This window comes from Triturus cristatus, chromosome 11, assembly GCF_964204655.1.
Source record: "Triturus cristatus chromosome 11, aTriCri1.1, whole genome shotgun sequence".
NCBI classification, from domain to species: domain Eukaryota; kingdom Metazoa; phylum Chordata; class Amphibia; order Caudata; family Salamandridae; genus Triturus; species Triturus cristatus.
In genome coordinates this window covers 851,435,383-851,449,889 of record NC_140594.1, presented here as the reverse complement: position 1 = coordinate 851,449,889, position 14,507 = coordinate 851,435,383, and the positions used below count along the sequence as shown (strand labels likewise).

Below are 14,507 nucleotides of genomic sequence, written 5' to 3'. Positions count from 1 at the left end.
TAGAGTTCTCATTTTGGTTTTGTTCTTCATTACAAAGGAATGCTGGAACAGATTAATCCTACGAGCATCCAAATTCAAGTATAGGGTCGTATAGATGTATATGTATATTGATTTTTTCGAGAAAAGAATGTAAATATTACAAATGTTTTTGTATATATGTCTAAAAGATTAATCTTCTTATATATGTTTGGTGAAATATAAAACAATAAATACACTTAGATGCAGATCTAAGGAAAGATATATTCATTGTTGGGTCGGATTTTCTATGTATGACTAGTGAAAATAAAAAGAACATAGTCTATTTTTGAGGATTAATTAACTCAAGGGAGGAGATATTTGATTTTTCTCGTCACCATAACATAGCTATATTATTAATCCCTAGGTGTTAGTTTTTCCTGTCTACCTGTTTAAGTACCCAGACACCAAAGGGTTAGTATGGGTTTTCCCCTTTTCTTTTGAAAGTTTGTGATTGCACTTGGTTAAGTGTGAGGGTATACAATTGAAATAACTCTACATCATTGATGAGTAGTATTGAAAATAAAAGAAATTGTTAGCCATACTTATTCTTCCCTACTTTGATAAATATTTCTTCTTCTTTTTTCACATTGGAGCATACAAATTGACAAGGGAACAGATATTCATTGACATGACAGAACCTGTATTGGTTAGTTATACCGAAGAAGAAATTAGTGCTCTGTGTAAGATTCCCTCATTGTTAAGTGGAGATCAATGTGCGACTCAAGTATTAAACATTGACAAAATTGAAAGATTAAAACAACTGAAAAAGAAAAACATAAGAACCCAATTACACGCTCAGGTTCTTTTGGAACATCTAAAAAATAACACTGTCCCAGTAGGCCTCCAAGTGAGAAATATCCCAGTAATCTTTATTACAGATAAGGTATATTTGGGTAAATTTGGGGGAGTAGGAACAAAATGCTCTAGGGACTGGATGGCATTGTCTATAGAAACTGCCCTTAGATTAAATGACGAAGAATTGAAGGAAATTCAGTTATTGGAACAAGAAATTCTAGGAGATAACACGATAAAAGATAGTAAATCTTTGCTTGAAACAGTCGAAAAAACAATTGCAGATTTCAAGATACACACCACTAATCAAAAAACCACGAAAGTAACTAGAGACATCAAAAACTTTAAACTGGAAGAGACATATCCGTATTTGAAGGAGGATTTTTATCAAAATAATAATCCAAGTTCAATAAACTCACAATACAGAGGTAGGTCAAGAAATAGGTTCATCACGTTTTCTGATACATCCTCTGATTCAGATCAAGGGTCATACAACAGTTATCAGAACTATTCTCAGTACCCTAGATCCCAACCTTTTTTTGGCAGAGGCAGATATCGAGGCAGGGGAGGAGGAGCAAGATGGCGAAATTTCAACACTCAACCAAGCCAGTATCAACAACAGGGCCAATACCAGACCCCGGATCAGTACCAAAATCAGGATTCAGAGACGTTCAGAACCCGCAAGAAAACATACAGACGTTAAATAGATGGGATACTGCACAAGTGGACAAAATAGAAACGATACCCATTTATAATTTGTCCAAATACACTCCTACCCAAACTGAGTTGATGATTTTAAGTAAAGGCCTATCCTTTGTTCCAACCACGTTACAAAATCCCGTAGACACAAAAACTGAAATCTTACACTTTCTCAGAAAAGTCAGACTGAAAGCATATTTCCTAGAAAGAGAGAGCAATGAACAAATTAACATAAGTGGTTTGCGAAAGAAGTCAAACTTTGTTCCAGAAAGTATATTTTTACCAGCAGAAATTCTAATCTTTGAGGAACAAGTCTTACGTGAATTAGACAGTCTACAAAAAAAGAAAATTTTCTATAATGTTAACTGCTCTAAAAATGAATTTCAAGCCCTAAGAGACCTGTCTAATAATCCGGCGATTATAATCAAGCCGGCTGACAAGGGGGGAGGAATCGTTCTGTGGGATACAGAAAAATACGACCAAGAAATAATTCGTCAATTATCTAATCCCTTGCATTACAGAGCACTAAACATTAATCCCACACTGGATTTAAAATCTAAAATCATGGAGATTACCAAGGAGGGTTTGGAGGAAGGATGGCTATGCAAAAATGAATTTGAATACTTGAATAATGACAATACTAAAACACCTAATATATATGTTTTGCCGAAGGTTCATAAAACCTTGATAGATCCACCAGGCAGACCCATTGTGTCTGCCTGTGGGTCTATCTTGGAGCCATTAGCCAAATATATTGACACCTTTCTAATCGCATTGGTGAAAGAGACCCCTTCGTATATAAGAGACACTATGGATTTGATATCAAAGATTGAAGGATTACCTTATGATAAAGAAAAACAACTCTTGGTATCCTTTGATATCGAATCTCTATATACGAATATTCCGCAAGAAGAGGCATTGGCTGTGATGGAATACCACCTTGACAAAAGAGACCGCCCTCATCAAGTTCCAACAGAATTTCTAGTAGCATTGGCTAGCTTGTGTTTGAAAAACAATTTTTTCAATTTTAAAGGGGACCTATATCTCCAAATTTCTGGGGTAGCTATGGGCTGCAGTTTTTCGCCTGAAATAGCTAATTTGGTGATGGCGGAATTTGAAAAAAGATGGATATATGGCGACACCAATCCCTATAAACATCATGTGGGGTTTTGGTGTCGCTATATAGATGATATTTTTATGATTTGGGCAGGAAATGATTCTCAATTAAAGGAATTCCACAATTGGTTGAACTTTAGGACAATGGAATTTAAGTTTACAATGAGCTTTGACCATATGAAGATCAACTTTTTGGATGTATTCATCCAACAAGAAATTGACAAACTAGGAGTGTGTCTATACACCAAACCCACAGATCGAAACACCTTACTACACTTTACAAGCTGTCATCCGCGCACATTAAAGGAGAATCTGCCATATGGACAGTTTCTCCGTATCAGGAGAAACTGTACCAATAAATCAGATTATTTTATGAATGCAGAGACCCTCAAAGAGAAATTGATAGCACGAGGATACCCCAAAAAACTTGTGAAAGGTGCGCTAAAAAGAGCTTGGTATACTCCAAGGGAGGAATTACTAACACCAAAAGAAAAAGACAAAAATACCCCCTTGACTTGTGTATTGACATACGACCCCAAGGCAAACAAAATTAAAAAGATTGTCCAAAAGAATTGGAAACTGATTGAAAGCCTGGGAATTCCTAAACCTCTGTTTGCTTTTAAAAAGGGTAGAAATATCCGGCAACAACTGGTGAAGGCAAATAGACTAACTGTCCCCCCTAAAAAAGATCTTAGAAATCTTTTGAACTTACCACCTGTAGTGGGCCATTATAGATGCCAGAATTGTTCGGCATGTTGTCTAACAGAGGATTCCAAAGAATTGACTATCAATGACCAAATACATCATCAAAAAGTTTTTTCTAATTGCAATTCCAAAAATGCAATTTATTGCATCAGATGCCCATGTAATAAATACTACATTGGGCAGACTATACAACAAATGAAAAAACGAATACTGTAACATAAGTCGCGAATAAAATGTAAAGTTCAAGGTGCTCCGTTAGTACAACATTTCCAGACTTTTAATCATTCGGAAAATGACTTTAAATGGTCAGTACTCTGCTTAGTGGGCAACCTGGAAAAAAGCCAACTTCAGACTAGGCTAAATAGATTGGAAGCCAGACTGATTGAAAAATATCACACTACAGTTGTGGGATTGAATGACAGAGATGAAATATGGTCATTATTGCATTAGAACACGGCAGTGGCAAATAAAGCATTTAGTATGTGAGTTATTCTTCGTTATTTCTATGATACAGGGTCCAATAATATAATTTGGTATAAAAATTGTCAGATGATGAACTGATATATGTAAAAACAGACTGTAAGGAGTGGCGGGTGCACACTGGGCTATAAGGTGACTTTTCTTTATATTTATTTAATATTTATTATCATATTTTCTCTGTATTATTTTAATTTTATTACCTACAAGTGGTATTACAAGGTTCTAATTGAATTAGAAGTAACATTCGGGTGTTTATTATGATCGCTAGCGACCCTGATGTTATGGATAGTCTGCCCTCCATTTCCCTTACGGCGGAATATAGTCCGTTTTCTAGCTCTAGTCCCTCCTCAAGCCGGATATAATCCCGCTGGCGTATTACGCGCTTCCTGATGCTGGTAAACGCGAGGAAGTTTGACGAGGATTTAGGACGAAAGGATTTGGAATAATAAGGTGAGAAACGACAAAGAAACTACACCTTTCCTTATTAGACATTTAGTCATCGACGTGGGTCTCGAGTATAACTATATGTTTTGTAACTTTGGCAGAACCGACGTTTGTGGTCTATTGTCCCGCAGAGATTTCTTGATAGGAACTAAGGCTATCACGGGCGTACAACTTAAGTCCTTTTGATAAGGTAGGCCTTTTAATTTAATCTTGGTTTTGCCTGGATGTGTATAATTATAATAAATTAAGGAAATTTACGGTTAGAAATCCTTCTTTTTTTGTTTTGTAGTCATGACTTTCCATTGAATGAAAGCTTGGAGAAGTCCATTATGAATATATTTTTACGAAACGCCTCGACAGCACGGATTCCATTAGTAAGTTTAGAGTGTGTGTACATCAGGTTTAAGATGGTTGGAGTGCTTTTCCATGAATTGATTTTTGCTATGGAACCACACCATTCGCTATGAATGTAGTTGTGAATCAAGGTGCCGCAGATACTATATTAAAAGTCTTTCTTCGGTACTTGCTTATTTAAGAAATATTGCATTTCGTAAGGCTATATTCCCCTCAGTTGCAGAGGTGGGATATATATATATACATTGAGATTTTAGTTTAAAATATTGTTTATTTATTATTTCTTCTTTTATATTTGCATCTCTAAAGATAATTGACACACAGTGGTGTTTAGTGCACTATTATGTTCATATTTGACACATTTGAATCGGGATATATTTGCCCGCCACTTCAGTGATTCTTTTAAGAAACGTGTTCTTGTTTGTAAATATGAGACAGCATGATCCGTCCTTTTGCTCCAATGTGTATATATAGTGTAAATAAGGATATAGGTTTGTATTATATTGTATATAAAATATAGTAATACAGAAATATTGAACTTGCATTTATAGGTGAATTTTGATGAAATCGAATATACGTGTACCCTAGTCCTGATGAGGCCTTAAAATTCTTTGGGCTGAAACGCGTCGACAACGAATTGGAAGACATCCAGTTAATTGATTAAATTTTGTTTTGATTGATGTCTAGCAGAGTACTCTTAAGAAAGTAGAGATCAAGATGAAAAAAGATCTCTAGAGTTCTCATTTTGGTTTTGTTCTTCATTACAAAGGAATGCTGGAACAGATTAATCCTACGAGCATCCAAATTCAAGTATAGGGTCGTATAGATGTATATGTATATTGATTTTTTCGAGAAAAGAATGTAAATATTACAAATGTTTTTGTATATATGTCTAAAAGATTAATCTTCTTATATATGTTTGGTGAAATATAAAACAATAAATACACTTAGATGCAGATCTAAGGAAAGATATATTCATTGTTGGGTCGGATTTTCTATGTATGACTAGTGAAAATAAAAAGAACATAGTCTATTTTTGAGGATTAATTAACTCAAGGGAGGAGATATTTGATTTTTCTCGTCACCATAACATAGCTATATTATTAATCCCTAGGTGTTAGTTTTTCCTGTCTACCTAGTAAAGGGACGGGCATGATAAGTTCCTTGCTTTATCCTCTGCATTTTCTGACTCAGAGGTAGAGGCTGCTGACACAGAGGAAATCATTGTAACATATGTTTTGGAAGAATTATTACATGACTTGATTTCTCATGTTAAGAATAATATGGGCTTCTGGAAGAGGAAATGCCAGAGACTTCTTCAAGGCCCCCCTGTACCTAGGCAATTTCAAAGTTCTGCTCCTTTGACTTTCCTGTGCATCCTTATATTACAGAGGTCCTTAGAAGGGAGTGGAAGGATCCTAATAAAATTATTCTGCCACGATTTATGGCTAAATTATATTCCCTTCATGATATGCAGCACAATCTGCCAGATTCTGATCCAATTGACTTGTTTGTTGCTAGTCTTGTGGTGAGAACTTCATTGGCGGAGAACACAGGTGTTAAAGACCCTACTGACAAAAAGAGGATGGGCATATATGGAATTTATGTGGCACAGCCTGATTTCTGACCTAAAGGCTATTTTTAGGTCTCTGGATGATTCTCTGATTGTTCTAGTCTCTTGGAACACATTAAACGACAAGTGAAATATATGTCAGACATTTCCTTTGATGTCGTACGAGCTGTGGCCCTCTCTGGTGGGACTCGTGTTGCTGTAATGAGTAATTTGATGTTGAAAGACTGGCTCTGAGACACGGCACATAAGGCATCTGTTCAATGTATGCCTTTTCATGGTAACCAATTGTTGGGGTCAAAGCTTGAGGATACTCTTTACAAGTTGTTCAGAGAAAAGAAGCATTACTCTTCGTTAAAGCAGCCTTCTTCAGATAAGCAGTTTTTCAAGACAAATATCCTTTTAGACAGCCCTCTCATAGGCAACCACAGGACTTGCAGGGAAGATTTCAGTTCCAAAGAAGAGGTGATAAAAAGATAAAGTCTCTCCAAAACCGCCTTCCTCACTTTATGGTGGCTGGTCAGGAGTTTGCGGTCGGAGGCAGGATCCATCACTTTCTCCAGGTGTGGGAGGCATCTACTTCTAAGGCATGGATTCTGGATAAAATTCGAGAGGGGTACAAGATAGAGTTTGCTTCACTCCCAAGCGACAATGAGGTCCGACCATCAAAGAAAAGAGAGTGACCTTTTGTCAAGGAACAGATTCTCTTCTCAAGAAGCATGCAGTCTCAGAGGTTCCTCAGACAGAGAGTGGCAAGGGGTTCTACTCAATAGTTATTCTGGTGGAGGCAACAAGTTTGTGAGAACTCTGTCCTTCAAGATGGAAACACGTAAGAGGATATTTCCTTTAGTGATCAAAGGGCATTTCATGTGTTCACTGGATCTGCAGAATGCCTATTATCATGTCCCGATCCAACAGGACCATCAGAAATTCCTCATGTTTTGCATCAGGGAGCAGAATTTTCAATTCCAGGTGTTGCCTTTCAGGCTTAAGTCAGCACACAAGTGTTTACAAAGGTGGTGGCTCCTCATGGGCCTCATTTCATTTGCAGCGGATTCACCAGTATCCTTATTTAGTCGACTGGCTTCTGCATTCTTCCTCAAAGAGGCAATTGTTGAATTATCTGGCCATTGTGTGCTCAAGGATTCAGGATCATGAGTTTCTTATCAATCAGGGGAAGTGCCAGTTGAACCCCACTGGAGGATCTGGTTTTCGTAATGGCCAGGTTCTGCATGGATCTCAACAAAGTGTTCCTGCCAGATGCCAGAGAGGCAGTTTTGAGGACACTGTCCCTGAGGGTAATGAATTGTCACTCCCGGAAGTGCGCCAGTGGTTGACGCTCCTGGGGCACATGGCAGCAGCGGTCTTCACAGTACCCTGGGCTCCCTTTCTTCTTCACCCTCTCTGGTATCATCTACATTCCTTTTGGGACCCGAAGTTGGGGGACTTCGATGTGCTGGTCCCCATGACAGCAAACAGGTGGTGGACTTTGCCAGTATCCATGTCCAGGGTGGTTGCTCTTCAGCAAGATCCTCCAAAGTTTCTCACAACTAATGCCAGTTCTTTCAGTTGGGGAGCAACTCTGGGGGTCTGGTTGCTGCAAAAGGAGCTGATTCTGCAAGAGAGCAGACATGCATCCAATTGAAGGGAACTCATAGCTGTATACAGGGCTGTAATGGGGCATCAGCAAAGATTTTGTTGGCTGCAACTTGAGGTCAGATCAGAAAATGTGGTGGCAGTGGCATATCTGAGCAATCAGGGTGGCACCCTGACAAGGTACTTGAGTGCCATAGTGTCAGGATCAGTCAGCCCCCCAGGAGAAAAGGCTTGTCGGTTAGTGTAATTGGCCTCAAGGCTTCGGTGAAGGCAAGGAAAGCTCGTTTACTGCATAAATGCAGGATGAAAAGCACCCCCAAGATGGCCGCCAGGAAATGATCTTTAAGGCAGCATACTAGTGTTCAGGTGGCTAATTGCAGTTTGGAATGTCCAGGTGAAGCGCCCGCATTAGCGCACACTTCACCTGAGATTCGAGGAAGATAGGACATACCTCAGAGTTGCACCGCGAAAGTTACTGAGGGAAACTTTTGTTGCGTATTAGTTCCACACATTTGTCACGTTATCTGTTCCAGAGCTAGCGTGAGAGTTGCAGAGTCTACACCTACCTGTCAGTAAGCATTTGTGGTCTTGTTTGGGGCGTTCACAGCTGGTGACTGAAGAGCCTATCGGTTTCAGTTGTTGCTCATGTCAATTGTGAATAGTATTGAAGCAACAATAACGGTTGTTTATTTTTTCTGAGAAGTGTTGGTGAGAGAGAGCCTGCTAGCGAGTTTCCTAGTGTTTTAGGAGATGTTCCAGTAGTTGCACTCACTAAGAATATACATGCTAAAAAGATATAATAAGTTAATACTTACCAGAGCCTGAGTGGAAGTACAGTAGAAGCTTCCGTATATTAAGGTGAGAATTCCTAGGAAACATAAATAAGAGAATAAAAGATATCAGATAAGGAAGAGCTGAAACAAATAAATTAGCATTTGTTTAACGTTCAGTTACAGTAAGCAAGTAGCAAGGAAAAAGACTAACATTAAAAAGAAGAGAGGCATAGGGCACTGGAGAACTGGGTATGTACCAAAAGAATAATTTATTTAAGATAAATTGCTCAGAGTAAGATAAGTTGTTTATGACATTTTCTTTTGCAGATCACTTCAGCCAAGATAAAATAGCAGAAAAGGAAATACAGAAAGTCTAATCGTTGGAGGAAGATCTCTGTCCCATTCCCTTTCCCCCTGTGGTTCTTGTGGTTACTCACGTGAGTCAAAACGTGCGAGTCCGGGAATTGTAGTGGGGCATTGGTAACTGCCTCCATTCTGCTCCCGTGCATAATTGGTGGAAGACACCTCCTGACAGAGTGAAGTGCCCACATTGATTTTCGCACCTGAGCAGAATGGCAGATGCTTTTGACTTAAAGAAATTAGGAGAAGTTCTGGAGGGAATCCAAAAAGAATTAATCACCGTCAGGGAAGAAAATAGGGAGCTTAGACAAGATTTAATTTCCTCTAGGAGAGACACTGCAGACCTAACTCTGAAAATGAATAGTTTAGTATCAGAATCTAGTTTAAAATTGTCAGCTTCACATGAGAGATATTCTAGTGATCCAACAGCTCCTCAACCAAAGGTTACCACTCAGGTCATACATTCTTTATCCCTGGTAATTCCATTCCCCCCCAAAGAACGTTGTAACGGAGATCCACAGAAGGCACAAGTGTTTTTGACACAATGCACCCTTCAATTCATGTGCCGTCCTGCTGTTTTCCCTGATGTGCTGTCGCAAGTGGCCTTCATACTATCATACTTAAGTGGGGAAGCTGTGTCATGGTCCATGCATCTAGTAACCAGAAATGATCCCATCTTACATAATATCGAAGACTTCAAAAAAGAGTTCCTCAGAATCTTTGACCAACAAAACACTTCACAAGCGATGGACAATGAACTATTGGAAATTAGACAGGGCAATCGTGACCTAATTTCATATTTGGCTCAGTTCAATAAATTGGTTGTGGAAACAGAGTGGCCAGAGAATAAAAGAGCAGCAGTATTCTATCGTGGATTAAAGGATGAATTGAAGGACGCTTTGGCGCAAGTGCCCAACAGACCCACAGAGATTTCGGCGCTAATAAATTTAGTTCTCGAAATTGATTTTAGACAAAATGAAAGAAAGGGTGAGAAGAAGAGAGATTTCCGCTCAAGTATTCCAAGATTTGATCAAGCTCAAACAGAAGTCGGTAAGGGAGATGATTCACAACCTGGAGTGAGCCCATGCAAATTGGAACAATCCAAGGACCACTATCCAAAGAGGAGAAGGAAAGGCAAAGGGTCAATAAGCAATGTCTTTATTGCGGTGGCAGTGGCCATTTTGTGTGGAATTGTCTGAAGAAACCCAAGCAGACGTTGCCGGAAAACGCTCAGCACCACCAGTAAATGAAGTTGGACTGGTGGTTGCAGAACTGGAAACAGCTCCAAAAGATCACTCATTGGCTAACACCTTACAGTCTTCTTCACCACATCTAGTAATGGTCATGACGCTTAGGTTCAGAGATACCATCTTGAAACGGATAACAGTTATGGTGGATTCTGGAGCCACGGGTAATTTATGCGACTTAAAGTTTTCTGAAAAGAAAGGATTGAAGGCGATACGGAAGGAAAAGAGTGAAGCAGTATGTGAAGTTGATGGGACGAATCTCTCATCGGGGCCCATAGTGAGCCATACAGAACCAGTGGAATTGGAATCGGTAGAAGGGCATCAAGAAACTTTACAATTCAATTTAATAGATGCTCCGCAGTTTCAGTTGATATTGGGTCTGCCATGGCTTATGGAGCATAACCCCACCATTGATTGGAGTGCTCGATCCATCGCGTTAGACTCTGAGTACCGCAAGAGTTCAGGGTCCTTGGCTGATCCTGCGTTCTCCCTCTCCCCTCAGGACATCTCCTTTTCTGTCTCTTCAGAGGCTTTATTTCTTGGCTTGGAAATTAAAAGGAGGGCTTACGTGCAGAGCTCTGTCCCAGCATTTAGCAGTAGCAATGCAGCAATTACAAGAACCTTCTACTTTAAAAAATGTTTTTCTCTGGCCAGATCTTTGGTAAAACCTTTAATTTCCCTTATAGGATCTCCCTCTGGTGCTGAAGGCATTGTTCTTCCATCCGTTTGAGCCTTTGGAAAATGTGATGTTAAATTCTTAACCTTTAAGATTGTATTTCTGGTGGCAATAATTTGGGCAAGGAGAATTGGAGAACTGGGGGCTCTTATAGTAAGGGAGCTTTTTTTGACGATGGATCGGTTCTTCGTCTGCGTTCTTCCTTGGTTCTCAAAGTGGTTTCCCAGTTTCATAAGTCCTAGGAGGGTATTCTTCCAGCCTTGAATGTGGAAGCGTGTTCAGATTCTGTAGTTCAGTGGTGCCTCTTGAATGTTAGGAGGGCGCTTTTGGTTTATCTGGATGGGACAAAGTCTTTTCGCAGATGGATTCTTTGTTTGTGTCATTTGGGGCCTCGACGAAAGGCTTCCTCTTTGTCCATCATTAGGTGAATAAAGCAATTGATTGCTTTGACCTATGCTGTGTCTGGGATTCCTCACCCGATTGGGATTCAGGGTAGGTCCACCAGAGCGGTTGCTGTTACTTACGCGAAATTGAAGAGAATTTCAATTTCAGAGATTTGTTGGGCAGCTACATTGATGGCTCCAAACACTTTTGTGAAGCGTTATCGCTTACAGAATGTTTTGTGTGATGATGATATTCTTGGGCGGGGTGTTTTGCAGTCTGTTGTTTCTTAAACCTGCCTGATTCACTGTGGGGTGTCACATTCTTATGAATGGTCTGTGTGTGTGTGTGTGTGTGTGTGTGTGTGTTTTCTCTTTGACGACCATATGAAAACCAGAGAGTACAGCTTGGCTGTTCTTCATTAGTCATGAGGGGGATGAGGACAAGGCAGACATGGATGTAATGTCTCATTAATTATCAGTAATCTTCATTACTCCTGGTCCTGTTGTCCTTGCCCCATTCATCACTCCCCTCCTGAATGGCCGGCCTTCTTATGGATGGCTTGGTAGTAACAGACAGAATGCTAGGTAGGTATTGCCTATGTAGGCTCCAGCAGGATGTGGAGAGGCAATATTTACGGGATTCCTCTGTAGAATTTTCCAGTGCGAACCCTGTATTATAACTTGGGTTATAATACAGGGTGCTCCCGCAACAGCGATCAATAGGCTCCAAGTTACCCAAAACTGTGCCGCCCGACTTTTGTTTAACATCCCCCGCTGGCAGTCAGCCAAGAAAGCTCTAAAGGAGCTGCACTGGCTTTCGATGGCTGCCAGAGCACAGTTTAAGGCCATGTGCATTGTGCACAAATCTTTTAATCAAACTGGCCCTGCCATTCTGTCTCCCTTTGTGGTGCCCTACGTCCCTTCTAGATCCCTCCGTTCCGGTTCACTGCACCTAGCAACTATAACAAAGGTCACAAAAGCTCGATGGGGTGGCCGTTCCTTCTCTCACACTGCTGCCAGACTCTGGAACTCCCTTCCCCTGGACATGAGACAGATCAACAATCGGCTGGCATTTAGGAAAGCCCTAAAAACGCATTTGTTCGCCAAAACGTGTTAATGCATTTTGGAGCCGTCATAGGACTCTGCTTAAAGCGCGACGAGGCCTCCGGGCAGTTACGCGCTATATAAATATAATTTTTCATTTCATAACTCATCAACGCACATAACAGTGATGCTAGTATTATCAAAAACACAAATTGTTGTATGATTTAAGATTGTTTAATGCAACTAAATATTTCAGTGAAAATAATTGTCTGGACTGCTCCTGGGCTGAGAACAAATTAATATAATTTGAAATGCCATAAAAATAGACTGGGGACACCAAAGTGGAAATCACTGCAAGACTATCCTTGTTCAGGGTCTCACCCGTTATTTCATACAAAGCGTTTTCTACCAAACGCAATATAATGAAATCAAGCAACATATTGTTTAGGAAAATGGGAAATCAATGCAGGCAGTTTGTGGTTAGAGTAAATTAATCAATGTATAAATACATATGTACACTCTGATGCACGTACCCACATGTATGTATCCGGTGATAATTTGCGATGAAAGGTCTTCAGTGCACTGAAAGGTCTTCAGTGCACTGATATTAAATGAGGTAAGCTTAATGCAAATGCATATGAGGCAGACAGGTCTAGCCGCCTAACATATGACACAATCAATCTTTGTAGCTTTAGGCCCAGAACAAGGATGTTAGGCGGAATGTGAAGGGGCCGCCATTGTAGCGGTGTTGCCTCTTTGTGCAACCTTGCAGAGGTTTACATTCTCTCAGTGGTGTGATAATTCCATTTAGACAGTCCATGTATGCCTGCTGTGTATAGGACCTTGGCAGCAAACCTCACCCTTGAGGTACACATCAGGAAGCTGGCTCCAGCCCTTATGAGATGGAGTGGAATAGATACCAGTGCTGATTAATTCCACCGGCAGAGCGGTGTCATTTGTTAGTAATTCCGCGTTACAAGAATAACGCAGAATTACTAAATTCCTCAAATTCCGCCAGCGGAATTAAATATTTCACCCATCCCTAATTACTTAGTTGGTACTGTTGATCTAAGGAATTTCTCCATAATGCACCAGGAGTGTTTCATAAGTCCTTTATCGTGTTACACCGGTGTGCATTATTAATGTTGACTAAAAACCTTATTGTCTGCCATATGCATCAGTGAAGCAACGCTACCTGGTAAAGAACCCAGTGCATCCAGAACTGAATTCACGGCCCCTGTCCAACTCCGGACCTCAGTTCATCCATCAGGAGATCATTTCTGTGGCACAACTTCATAGGTTAGGACTGGGAGGACTGGACCTTGTGAAGTTACCACCTGGTGGAACTCTTCACGGCCTGAAAATAAAAGAAGACAACTTCCCACAACTGTGCAACAGACCATAGACCCACGAGTTCAGCCTTGCGTTGTCTTTCCTTGTTTGATGCAATTGCTCTCGGCAACTAATTTCTTTCTTATTCCCTTTCCTTCAATCCTACCACGCCCCATCACCCACTTCTAAGTGCTTGTTGTGAAGCAGCCCATCTACAGACATGCCTGTATTGCAAATGGCAATAAATAATGCTCTTGGGGGCATATTATCTACAGTCTGCGATAAATATCGCAAAGCGCGCTTAGCGCGATTTTAATCATCGCCGGCTATCGCTGGATTACATCGCTGTGTTAGCGGCGTATTAGCAACGCTTAGCTAACAGGCGATGTGAAATCCTGTGATAGACTGCGATAATGAACATTAGCGTGTGAAATTCAGCGATGATTTTACAGCGCTAATGTCAAGCTTGGTAATAGGGGAGTGTGGACTTAACCTTACAATCCACCTCCCATAGGCATTAATGGTAAGTCAGGTTTTATTCAGGCGATAGTATATTGCGATGATGGGGGCTTAGCGTGCCTTTTGTCATCGCAACGCTGTTCAGGGGCAGCGTTGGTAATACCGCGATGTAGGTTTTGCAGGCATTTCACTGTTTGTCCTTGGAGGGAACGCCTACTTTGCATCTCATTGGCGATGTAGATCGCTAAGTTGCGTTAGTAAATCGGCTGCTAACATGCGCTGATGCATGTTAGCGCCACCTTGGTAATAGGGCGATAGGATTATCGCCGCTTTAGCGGCTAAAAGTGCAGCTAAAGCGGCAATACTGTCCTTTATAATATGCCCCTCGGTTTTATGATATCTGGGTTAATTTCACAATACATTATACGTTACCGAGGAGATGGTCTCTATATAGGCCGA

The 14,507-nt window shown here is 40.4% G+C and overlaps 1 protein-coding gene and 1 long non-coding RNA gene across 5 annotated transcripts in view; both read left to right on the top strand.

Moving 5' to 3' along the window:
• The window catches only part of LOC146785528 (glypican-5-like), a 1,360,250-nt gene that overhangs the window by 846,174 nt on the left and 499,569 nt on the right, over positions 1-14,507 (top strand). The window lies entirely within an intron of this gene.
• Positions 4,354-5,396, top strand: LOC146785529 (uncharacterized). Its single transcript, XR_014970553.1, has 3 exons — positions 4,354-4,444; positions 4,544-4,628; positions 5,160-5,396. It is a non-coding gene; the product is annotated as an uncharacterized LOC146785529 (long non-coding RNA).